A 12,417-nucleotide genomic window follows, 5' to 3' on the forward strand; every position below is an offset into this window, starting at 1 on the left:
CAACGGAAACACTTTTGAAGCATAATTCTTAACAAACTTACTGTAAAATTCCGTTAAACCTAAGAATGACAACAATTGATCTTTAGAAGAAGGAGGCGGAGCTTTAGTAATACTAGCCACATGATCCATTTTTGGTTTGATACCCTCTCTTGAAATCTCGTGGCCTAAATATTCCACATTATCTTTTCTGAATTTACATTTGGAAAGCTTAAGCGTTAAACCTTTGCACTGTATGTTATTCAGCACCTTTTTTAGATTGCAATCATGGTCTTCAGAGTCTTTTCCGAAAATCAGAATATCATCCTGAAAGGCTATGGCACCAGGGCAACCTTCCAGGACATCCTTCATGATTCTCTGAAAGACCGAAGCGGCACTAGCCAAACCAAATGGCATCCTCTTATATTGAAACATGCCTTCCGGAGTAATGAAAGCTGTCAAACATTTGGATTGTTCATGTAACACAATCTGGTGGTATGCACTCGCCAAATCAACTGTGGAAAACACACACGCACCAGATAAAGTTGATATCAATTCATGAATGTTGGGTAAAGGATGTCTATCAATCCAAATCTCCTTATTTAAGCTACGGAGATCAACACACAGCCTAAGATCTCCGTTGCCTTTAAGGGAAAGAACCACCGGAGAAACCCATGGGGATGATTCTATAGGTTCTATAACATTCCTTGACACTAGATCCTTCAACATGTCTTTTAACTTGTCACGATATGCTAAGGGAACATTACGGACCCTATGTCTCACAGGAATAGCAGAATCCTTAAGTATTATTTTGTGTTTAAAATTTGCATATTCCCCAAGTTGATCACTGAACACTTTAGGAAACATTTTTTTAATGTCATCGACACAATCCCCACTAAAAATACTGTATACTGGTGGAGTTGCATTGGGATCTAATTTTATGCCCAATTCTTGTTGATGGGGCCACCCAAGTATAGATACCCCTTTAGTTGCTACATATAGTTTCCCTTTAATGGACTTCCCTTTAAAAGAGAAATCTGTCCAAAAATAACCTTCGAGTGCAATTTTGTGCCCTGAATAACTACCAGGTTTAATATCTGGAGGTAATAATATTCTGTTCTCCCATAGTTTTAAGAAAAGATCCCTACCAATAATGGAGTACCACGCACACGAGTCTATCATCATCATGACCTCTTTTCCATCTATTAGTATGGATCCAGATGGAAACCCTTTACAATTGTTTTCAGAAACACAAGCGATGCAATTAAATTCATTGAACTCTGTAACAATCTCCTCTTCATCACAGGTAATACAATTAACTTTTTGTTGGGACCTACACATTTTTCCAAAATGACCTGGCTTTTTACATTTAACACAAACTTTAGTCCATGCTGGACATCCCTTATAGTTGCCAACATGTTCAAAACTGCCACACCTATAGCAGATCACAGGATTCCTCCTGTTGCTAAATTTATTGTCCTTGAAATTTGGATCTCTTCTAAAAAAAACAGGAGGAGTTTTCTTCTGAAAAACCTGAGGCTTCACAACTGAAACTTCAGCTACAGGATCTTGTGCTTTAACGTTGACAATAGAAGGTTGACCTCTGATTTCACTTACAAACTTCTCAGATTGTTCTATGCCTTTAGCAATATTGACCACGGCATTCAAAGAAGATTCAGTGCCTAACCACAACCTCTCTTGTATCTTTTTACTTTTAGTTTTCATCATTATCTGGTCTCTAAGCACTTGCTCGTAATTGATGGTATCAAATGCACAAGAACCAGCCAGAGAACGTAAAGCTGACACATAGTTTTCAATGGATTCATCCTCCTTTTGAGCACGGGAATAAAATTTAAATCTTTCCATCACAATGTTTATTTTCTTCCCGAATCTGGTGCTCATCTTTTTAACTGCTACCTCAAACACATTTACACCCTCAGTGCTCTCGAGAGGAGGTAAATTATCAAATTCTTTGATCCCTTGACCACCTAGACAGTGTCTTAACAAATCCAATTTCCTTTTTGGGGAACAACCTTCCTCCTCTAAAACCTCAACGTAAGCTAAAAACATAGGATACCATAAATCCCATTCCATTTTAGGATCTCCAGCTGCAGGCAAGAAATGTGGTGGTGCCGAAATATTAGACATACTAATAAAACTCCTAGTTGCTTTTACACAAATATGCAAAATAAAGTTGCTTAGAGTCTTGTTCTTTTTTTAAAAAAAATAAATGAATTTGATTAAGGAAAAAGAAGAAGAAAAAAAAAATGAAAAATATAAATTTAAATGAAAATGAGAAACGAGACTTCTCTCTTTTTCTTTTAAAACAAAAACAAAATTGTATAAGACAGGTAATGTTGCTTGTTGCACGAAATAAAGTTGTCGAAATTGATCACAGTATTCGAAACTAGACCAATCCAAGATGGCGGCCAAAAACGCGTGACATCATCACGCTCCCAGCATGCTTTGCTGACTTGGAATCTTCCGTGAGAAGGAAAGCGCGTAATCCAGATGATGTAGAAACTGGTTCCAGATAAGAACGCTGCGGCTAGAGCTAGCTCGAGCGGGTGAGTGTAGTTTTTCAAATTCTTTTCTTGAACAACCGCTACAATCTCCGCAGCCTATACACGCCAGTAATTCCGCCTTAAAATTCCCCAAATTGGTGAAAACACTGCCGCAGGCGCGATCAAAGCGCAGGATGATTCCACACACTGCCGCAGGCGCGATCAAGGCGCAAAACGATTTCACACACTGCCGCAGGCGCAATCAAAGCGCAAAACAGTTTCACACCGTGCAGATCACAAAGAGAATGTGAAAGGCACAAGTATTAACTACTCCACAACGCCACTTCCAAAACGAGCGAACAGCCGCAGGTGCAATCAAAACACATAGCATCAATACCTTGAAAGCGTCTTCAATAGTGAACGCTGTCCTCCTCTGACTCCCAGTCGTCGCCAGTGTGAAGTAAACACACGGTTCACAACAAGTGGATTCCAGGTAGATTTATTCCATCAGAGAGGACAACTTAAACAACCACACAGGACGGACTCTAACTGCTAATGAACAGTCAACCCATCATAGAACCTAGAACCCCAGTGATACAATAACACTCCATCATAGAACGTAAGCACAGATAACATGGACACTACAATGAGTTTCCGTCTCCCACCCAACACCCAAGCCCCGGCAAGCGCTGCTCCCAACACCTTTTAAAAGGGAAGCGAGGGAGCAACTGGCTGCTGTTTAACAACCTGTTGGGACTTCATTAGCGGAGGGATGTAAAGAGAGCGGAGGAGACTGACAGGGAACAACTGGGGACGAGAGGGCACGCAGCGTCAGACCCAGGGGGATGAAAGGGCAGCAGAGGCCGGGTCACAAAGGGTGAAGATGTTAGGGGGCGCCCTTCAACACTGTCATTACCCTGACTTGTTGTTGCTCTCCTCTTGACCCTGTTCTTTGTCTACTTTCTCTGCTACCCGAATGGCCACCTTAACCCTCCCCAACCAGTTTTCTTTCCCGCTTATGTATTATGGCCTCTAGGAACGAGGTCGTTCAGACAGTACTCTGCCGGTTCTACTACAACCTGCCCCTGCCTGGCTTGTCATCTCCCACCTGGGCCCTCTTCCGATAGGCCCTGCACACTGCAACAGTAGCTATGGTAACTCACGTCCCTGCACCAATGCGTCAGCGCATTCTGGAATCTGTAGCTTTTAGTTTGCTCTACGCAAGGGGCTGTTGCATCTGAAACAGGTGTGTTAACGAAAAGCCACGGCTTGGAAAAACTGCGCCTCCTGCCATGGAGTCGTATGACACATCTAGTCGAATCAGACACAAAACGTAATTTCTTTACATTTTACCTATTGGATTAGCTGGGTCTTGTCGTCTTTTGATTGACTGAATGCAGGCCATCCATACAAAGGGTGACGTTTTCTGAGAGCTGCCGTACAAAGCCGAAAACATTAACTACATCACCTGCATCTTCACTCAGACAAGACTAAGGGTGGACAAAATTAAACCTTCGTCCCAAAGTCTTGAATCTTTGCCCTCCGCAAGGATAGGTGACGTTTTAATTTCACCCACCACTAGAGTTGTGTGACTGAAGATGCAGGCTGTTTTCTGTGGTCTCTGTTGGCAGTGGTATGTGTGAGGAGTGTGTTTTACACTTCGAGAGCATTGGTGTGATATGCATGTGTCTTTAGTTCTTTGCTGTGTGTCTGAGAGTGCTGGGAGGTCTGGTCATGCATTCTGTCGCCGCTCCTTCGTACATCTTGAAATGACAACAGCCAGAGCACACTGCATCCTTTCTGTAGCTGTCAGCCACCATTGAAACTCCATTTCTGCCTTAATCCTGGCCAGAGCAAGTCGCTAGGAGTCCCAGAAACACGTCAAGACATGTCCCCTTTCCTTCCCGCCCCCCGAAAAGCCCCTCTTTAATATGCACCCTTGATTTCTAGAAAATCAGCAGCCTGAGGCAAGTTTAGTCTTGTATGGACGCTCATTAGAAATCACAATGACGCCAGCTGTATGTTCTTATCAAAAGCAATGAGGAGAAAAGCATACATTAAATGTTCAGTTTTCAGGCGTTGTCTATATTTGTTTACATGTGTTTGAAGGAGACAACGTTGGGGTGTGGGTTTTGAGTGCTAGATCGAAGCCGGGAAACGCAAACTGTGACAGCCTGCAATGAAACGATGCTCGTTTTTGTCAAAATATAGGTAGCAGCGGCAACTGCGAACTGAGGAGTGAAGTTTGCGTCAACTGTAAGAGAATAGGTATCGAATTCCACAGGGAGGGAGTGAACGAAAAGGACATTCACTCCTAGCGGAGAAAAGTGCCGATTTTTCTAGCCCCCCCTGAGAGTGCCATCAGATCATGGCCTGCTAGGGCATTACCTGCTGCCTGGTAAGGGGGTGTTCATTGCCACAAGTGCCACAAGTGCCACAAGTGGCACCCCATTTTGGGTTTGCAAAAGCCATTTTAGTGCCTAGAGGCATTTGTAGGAAGAACAAGATACACGAGCTTCGTCGACCTTTGGTTCTGCCCTGTACACTGCGTATCGATAGGAACAGTGGGGCATCCACCTTGGGAGTGCGCTTTCATCCTTGTGGGCTTGGCACCCTGCTGAGAGCTTTAAATGGCAGGTACTGTCCAGTACTGAGGAGCCCCATACTTCTTTAACGCGAAAGGGAGAGTGCCGGCAGTTGTCACCACTACTACAATACATCTAATGGGAGAGTATCCGAAATTCTAAGGCGGAAACAAGCGCTCTGGGATACTGAGTGCTTGCTCTTTAATATTAGCATTCATCACTCAGCAGTCTGTCAGCTGTCAACGAGCAAAGACCCGGGACATGACAGTATTCCGGCTGATCTATTTGTTTCAGAACCACAGGTCTGGGCACCCTTCCTCACCTAGGCACAGCCAATAGGTCTCGCTTTTGGGACCTTATAAGTATTTAGGTATGCAACTGTTGCATGGCTAAACACTAATAAGGTCCCAAAGGCGAGACCTATTGGCTATGCCAATGCTTGTTGGCAGTAGTGATTGATACTCATAAGTTTGGCTCCTCCCCTTGTTTCCAGGTATGGAGGCATGTACAATAACCACAAAAATAACCTGGGTCTGGTGCTGAATCAAAAAACTAAACCAGGAAGCATCATTTACAACTGTTCTGACATCTCTTTAGGAGAGAACCCTTCTAAGACAGGACCCATCAATCACAGAAGGTGGTGGATTTGTCATCATTTGGGTCTGTATTCCTCAGTGTAACGAACATGGTCTTGACATATCGACCAGGTAACGCACAGAGAGAACGCAACAAAGGAGGGTTGCTGTCAGATCTCAATATGTGTCAAAAAGCGATAATATGCCCAAAAGTTGTGAAGAGGGTCCTAAAATAAGCAGCACTAAATAATAATAGTGAAAAATAAAAATGACTAGAGGAGCTCAAATGTTCTTTATTTAGCAGAGTGCCCCTGTCATATTTAAAAAGCAGTATGGCAATTTAGCACAAATTTTTATGCTATTGTCCATATTGGTAGGGTCGACATGTTTCTGCCCACTATGATCTATAAGTATCAGGGCTTTCCTCAGGACCTTAGATGCTGCTATTTAAGTGAAAAACGTGACAAAAAGAATATATACAGTGAAAAATACTTCAAGAAAAGAATCCTTGAGAGGCATGTACACCTACACTTTTTTGTAACTTTATACTTGTAAATGGTGACTGTCCAAACTTAGTAAAGCTACTCAAACGAGTAAGAATAAACAACACAGGTAACTAACTCGCCATTGTAAGTTAGGCCCCTGTGTTATACATAAGAGCATTCAAGAGACCAAACCTCTGCCCTGGAGTGTCAAAGACAAGCTGTAACCTTTCGAATCCGTTGCAGTCTTTCAAAGATGATTTTTTTCTTGCCAAACCGGTCCCTTTTTTTTGCAAAAGTATTTGGTTTGCAAACGATCCGTACACAACTCTGGAATGCTCTCAATAGCTTTAGGGCAGAGAACTTTTTGAATAGCAAATCAGTAGACTGAATGTGGGGTGTGAAGCTTTGCAGTGTACGATACCGGAAAAAGCGATCACAGATATTCCTTCGCCAGGACTATGATAAACACAGAAATAACTCTTCCTCCCACCCCAGAGCACACACGGTTCCTCGGGGAAGTGCTTGGTGGGTGCTACTTGTGACCAGGATAGACATGCCGGGCGGCCGTCTCCCTGAAAGAAGCCAGCACCGTGGGATTAGGCATGACAATTATGCGGCTGGAGGATGATGTCACAGTATGTGCGTTTCGTTGATTTGCCCTTTGACACCAACCTTGCTGAGAGCTTTTTTTTTTGTTTTGAGATTTTTGGCTGCATTGAGAAGAATTTGCCCAGATTATCTCCGTAAGCATCACGATTCCTGGATATGGGAGGAGTTTGCCTTTCAAGAGTAAGTAATGTTAATTTTTCTGGATTTTCAAGTATAATATTACAATATCAATGCACCTACTCTTATACAAGGAACATTGCATTCTTCTGGCAGAAGAAATCAGCAGTGATGCCTTATAGCCCTTTGGGAAAGCGGGAGTAGGGAGGTTGTTATATCCTTGTAAGTTGCTACTCTGATCCCTTGCCCACCGAGGAAATAGCAGCAACCCATATATTTGGGTGCCAACTTAAATGCAAAACAGCACTGCCCACTAACACCTACCACACACCACTTTACAATAGTGTAGGTGGAGACAGACCTCTTGACATAAGCCTCACACTGTTCGGTCATATAATGATCTGCCTATTAATGAATCCAGCAGCGCTTATGGTCAGCCACATAACATGCACTTATATGTCCCTGGCAATGGGAACCTCTTCCAAACAAGCACATACCTTAGCAGTTTGGGGCCTTGTGTACCAACAGAGAGGTCTCAAATATTGGGTGCCCACTGTTCACCGATCACTGTGATATGTGATATTACGTTGTGCCACGAAAGCTCCAGTTGCAGTTCCTTACAGGACAACCTGCCTAATGAATAGCAATTATTTTCGCCTGACACTGGCATGGCTGCCTGCAAAGAACAGCAGACCACCATCCCTGTGTTTGCATCCCCAAACGAGAAGACTTTTCATTAAACATGAACCAGTACCAGTGCCGATTTTAGACAAATGTTTCACATTTGGGCAGACCCGGTGGAGCATGCATTGATTCTCTGGACCACTCCCCGCTCTGCTCAGGCCGCCCGAAGCTGTTTAATCGGGTCAGCTTCTTCTTTGACATCTGTTACCGCCTCCTTCGACGAACTGGTAACATTTTCATGGTTTGCGATACAATGACAGTCATAAATCACTGATGCATATCACTGCGATTTACTATTTTCATACCCCCTTTCAAATGTGCTTTGTAATGAGTCACAAAACCCTGTTAGTGATTCAGAAAAGGTTTTCGTAAGTCAAAAAAATTCATGTTATAGTCACAACCCCTTTGATTTTGAAAATTACAGGGTTTGTGACTGTAAATGCCGTAGCACATTGGGCCATTGGTTCAATCATCCAGTCAATCCCACTAACAATCTTACAGCTCATTAATGCTGACACTCTCCCCAAACTGACCACACTACTCCACATAACCAAAGCAGACACTGGTCTGCAATGGAAGTTTGCATCACACCTCGGAGCCCTGAAAGGCGCTGCAAGGCTTGAGTAATAGCGGCTTGTGAGCTGTGTAAGTGCAAGTTCACTATAACAATAAGAACGGATGACACATCCAAACAAACAAGAACATGTGCTGCAGCAGGATGTCAGCTGAAAGAATAACTTTGTAACAGGTGTTTTTGCGAGATTGAGAGCTTCAACAAGAGTCCATAGGAATCCAAGGGCTGCCAGTGTCTGGGCCATACAGGTTAGATGAAATCTACCAGAAACATGGTGTCCGGGCTATTGGGCAAAGATAAAAGGCGTTTAGCATGTGTTAAGGGGCATCGTGTGTTGGACATTGTCCATGACAATCGCAGCAAAAAGGCGGCAGGTGTTAAAGGAGTTTGCTTTATAAATTTGGGGACTGGTCTTTCCTACTGTCTGGCAATGAGGAATCATGCGTTTTTATAATCCACATGACAACATGGTGATTTTACAAGGTGTTGAGGTAATCGGTTCTACATCCGTTTTAGAGGATAACTGACCAATGGTTATCAGTAAACTAAAGATATTAACTTGTTTTACATAGTAATTCAAGCTACACTTCTGTTGTTTCTAAGCACTGTAAAAGAGGGGCGCTACTATTACCCAGGTCAATATCAACTCACTTTACCAACGTCAGATGGATGGAAGACTGAGAAAGAAATTCAAACTTGTGAGCTTCAGATCTCACTTAACTATTTGTGCCATCGGATTCTCCAAAGTGCAAACACTAGAGTTAAACAGTCATGTATGTATGCATTATAATATAATTAGGTAATGTAGTCCTAGCTTGTAGTGAAGCCTTAAAGTACGACTCTAGATCATTTACAATAGGTGATGTGAAAGGTCTCATCACTGCAGACTGCTGCCACGTGGCCTCAGGTCGTAGGATCACAACATCCTATTGACTTCCTTCTCTGCATGTTTTCTTTGGCATTCACGGCCTGATCCGATGAGACGCTCCACTGCCGCTTTTTATTCTGCAATAACACAGGCATGTTTATTTAGGTGTGCCCGTCTCTGCAGCCAACACCATAGTCAATTAAATTGGCTGAATTCACGGTATCTCAATCACATCATAGTCTTCTGGCACACCCCTCACATGACCTACTTCCTCTTTGAAGTGCAAGCAGTGCTGATCAAGAAATCCATTGCTAAAATGTGTCGAGCTGTTGTCAGTGGCAGAGCTAGACCTTAGACCTCCCGGGGGCGCTGGTGATTGCTGCCCCAAGACGACAGGTAAGAGCTTGAGGGAAGCCACCCTCCCGACCCCCGCTTCGCTATGCCACTGGCTGTTGTTTCACCCTTTCACTGCCCTACTGGTGTTTACTTAGCATACCAAGAAACTCTTATAATGCACATGTATGCCAGTACTCTGGGTAACAAAACAAACTGGGATTCATGAATGTCACATCTCCCGGTGCACTTGGGTACTGGGGGTGACCGTTTGACATTTTTCAGCATCCCGACCATCAATTGTTCTTTTTGCATTTGTCGCTCTGAGTTGGATAAGTATGTCCAGACGTTAGTCCTGTGCTCACCATGCCACTGGATTCAAGCTAACCTAGCTGAAGATACCTCAAAACAGGTCCCAGGAGGCTTGTTTCCAGTTCAGGGAGGACCTGGCCTGGCAGTTCGAACAGGACAGTTCCCACGGGGAGCAGGGTCAAGACTGATTTGCATATGGCTGGGCTGGGTTAGGGAGAGAGCACAATCACTTAACCACTTAGCAGTGGAAACGTGTGCAAAGCCCTATTGCCAAAACAAAGGGTTCAGCTACAAAACGCAAAGACATACAGAAGTGACCCTGCAAAAAGGGCTAGGTGCAACAGTTATGTTCAAAAGCTTGTCCTTGCCAACCAATCAGGGTGAGGGAGGTTTGATACCTAGTAATAAAAACATTAGGAAGTGTAGACATTGAAAAGAAATGGTTGTGGTAGGTTTCTGTGTAGATCAGAGGAGGTTCCTGCGTCCAAAGATAGATAATCATAGCTAAATATTTTTCAGTTGCCTTTGAACATTCCCAACTGCAATGCACTCAGTGTACTGTCTGTTGGCACACCGAACCCACTGAAAACCCAAACATGCCTGATATCCCGTACTTGGGAGACCCACATTTTATGATTGAGCCCTGGCAGGGGCAGTTTCAGGTATGCCCTCTGGTGTTCGAAGTATAACCAATATTGACCTAGTTGGAACCCTCTTTTGATTTTTTATAGTCACATGCGCGTCATGCGAGGCAACGCAAGTTTGTCGGGTCATTTTAACCCATACCACTTTGCAGAATGGGACAAGCCAGCCATATTTTTTATGGAAAAGGGTAAAGTACACCTACCGAAATGCAATGTGCTTCTGCCAGAAAAAATCCAGGTCTGGCTAATGGTGCCACACGTGACATGACGTGGAGACTCTCGGTGGCTGCGGCTTAGAATTATAAGGAAATATATTATCTTCACCTGACAGGGTCCTCAAACTGTTCCCTGACTGCTGTGACTAGTTCAGTTGTTCTCTATTTTCCTAGGATTTGGATGTGTTGTTTTAATGGAAAACTAGACTACAAATTACACAATCACAAAAAACACATGCAATGAGCTAACTATGTTGACCTGTCCTGGGATAAGTTGAGAGATATGCTTTCAGTGCCCCTCTATGGCTTATTGATATGTTGCTGGCACCAAATGGCATCCTGCAAATGCCTTTAAGAAAACTGAAATTATATTAAATGTAGTTGAAAACTGTGGGTGCCCATGACTAGGAGGTGCATAGATAGCACACGCTTCTTCGAACCACGTGGAACAGTTTATAAACAAAGTATTCTTCCTTGCAATGTTGCTCGTTATTGCTTCTCAGCCCACGGCACCCAATCTGCGGCGCTCACCACTGGCTGAGCACAGGTGCATGGAAAGTGATTCATGTTCTTTCAGCCATGCACTCGATCCAGAGCTGGCCAGTTTTACCCAGATCCAGCCACCCTTCTCCCTCTGAGAAAGGAAAACAGTATTGCAAACATGCCTTTATCAGCATTCCTATCAGAAGCAGAGAACAGAATGAAGCCCGACAGGCTGTAAAACATGCTGTTTTCATGCTCGAAAACGAAGGCGCCCGGAAGCTTATGTGCTTAATGAGATGTATACAAAACACGTGCTTGCTTAATAGAGCAACTCAAAGTAACCACGTGGAAACCACCCGAGGGAACACAAATGAACGGTGCATTGGTCAGGCATAAAACTGTATAATTACTCACCTGGCAAGCACCGCCTCTATCAACAACATTCTCTATTCGTGACAAGGCACATAAACAACGTATTTAAAGTATTACCTAACTTTTCGACAACTGCAGGTTAACCAAATTGAGGCATGCGTTAAAGTTAAGACTACATTTCACAGCTCCACCCATAAGTAGCTCATCGAGATTTGTGATTATCCGATGCCACTATGGGGCATATCAGCAACAACCAGTGATAATTATCGCTCAGCGCTCTTAGCGTGAAGATGATTATCGCCGGGTAACGTGGATTTTTATCGCTGAGATAGCGTGCTTTTAGCAACGCTTATCTCCTCAGCGATAAAAATCCTCACGCTACTCTGCAGGGTGGGGACGGAGGCAAGAAGGCGACCGATTGACAGCGCCGCGAAGGAGCTCTGCTGTGTCTCTCTGTATGAAGCGGCTCGAATTTTCTTAGATCACGCTTCGCATTACAATATGTGAAAAGCAAGAAATATACTCATTGGCGGTAAAGGTAAAACTGGAATGCAATATGGTACCGGAACCCGAGATCGGGCAAAATTTACCTGTGTGGTTTGTTCTCGCTATTGGTGGCGGCAGCGGCGACAAGGAAGCTCTGAGCTCATGGATCAACGCTGGGCTGCGTGAATTGCTTTCGCTACAGCTGGATGGTGGAAGGTGGATAGTTAAACGAACAGACTGCAACGTGTGGAGGAGACTGCATTACGCTTTCTGGAATAAAGGCGGCTAGGTGCAAAGGAATAAAAGCTGCATGGAGCTACATTGTTTCATCCAATACTCTAAAAGCATCTTTTGACAATCTACGCAAGCTAAGATGACCGGTAAGGGGGCAAGAGGTGGCAAGGGGAAAACTGGACAGATACACTCACTGTTAAACCCTGTGCCGACAAATTCCTCATCTGCACTCACACGCATGGGGAAAAAGACGGACTTAACTTGTGCAAGCGCCAAAGAAGGGGGTGAAAAGGGCGAAAAGGGCGATTCTCGGCATAAAGGCACGCAGGAAAAGGACCCAGCTTCTAGCTCTATGGGGAGG

General features: G+C 43.9%; 1 protein-coding gene across 5 annotated transcripts in view; it reads left to right on the forward strand.

The window, feature by feature from the left end:
• Positions 1 to 12,417, forward strand: part of LOC146810326 (inward rectifier potassium channel 16-like) — a 415,418-nt gene that overhangs the window by 246,345 nt on the left and 156,656 nt on the right. Inside the window, exon 1 of one of the 5 annotated variants that reach the window (XM_085617320.1) lies at positions 6,494 to 6,914. The exons of 2 other annotated variants lie outside the window; for them this stretch is intronic. The gene's annotated coding sequence lies outside the window, so the exon portion shown is untranslated. Of the gene's footprint in view, positions 1 to 6,493; positions 6,915 to 9,311; positions 9,374 to 12,417 lie in introns of those variants that run through there. 2 more of the 5 variants (XM_085617324.1, XM_085617323.1) reach the window with 2 other exon arrangements.

The sequence above is a fragment of the Triturus cristatus genome, chromosome 7, assembly GCF_964204655.1.
Source record: "Triturus cristatus chromosome 7, aTriCri1.1, whole genome shotgun sequence".
Taxonomy (NCBI): Eukaryota; Metazoa; Chordata; class Amphibia; order Caudata; family Salamandridae; genus Triturus; species Triturus cristatus.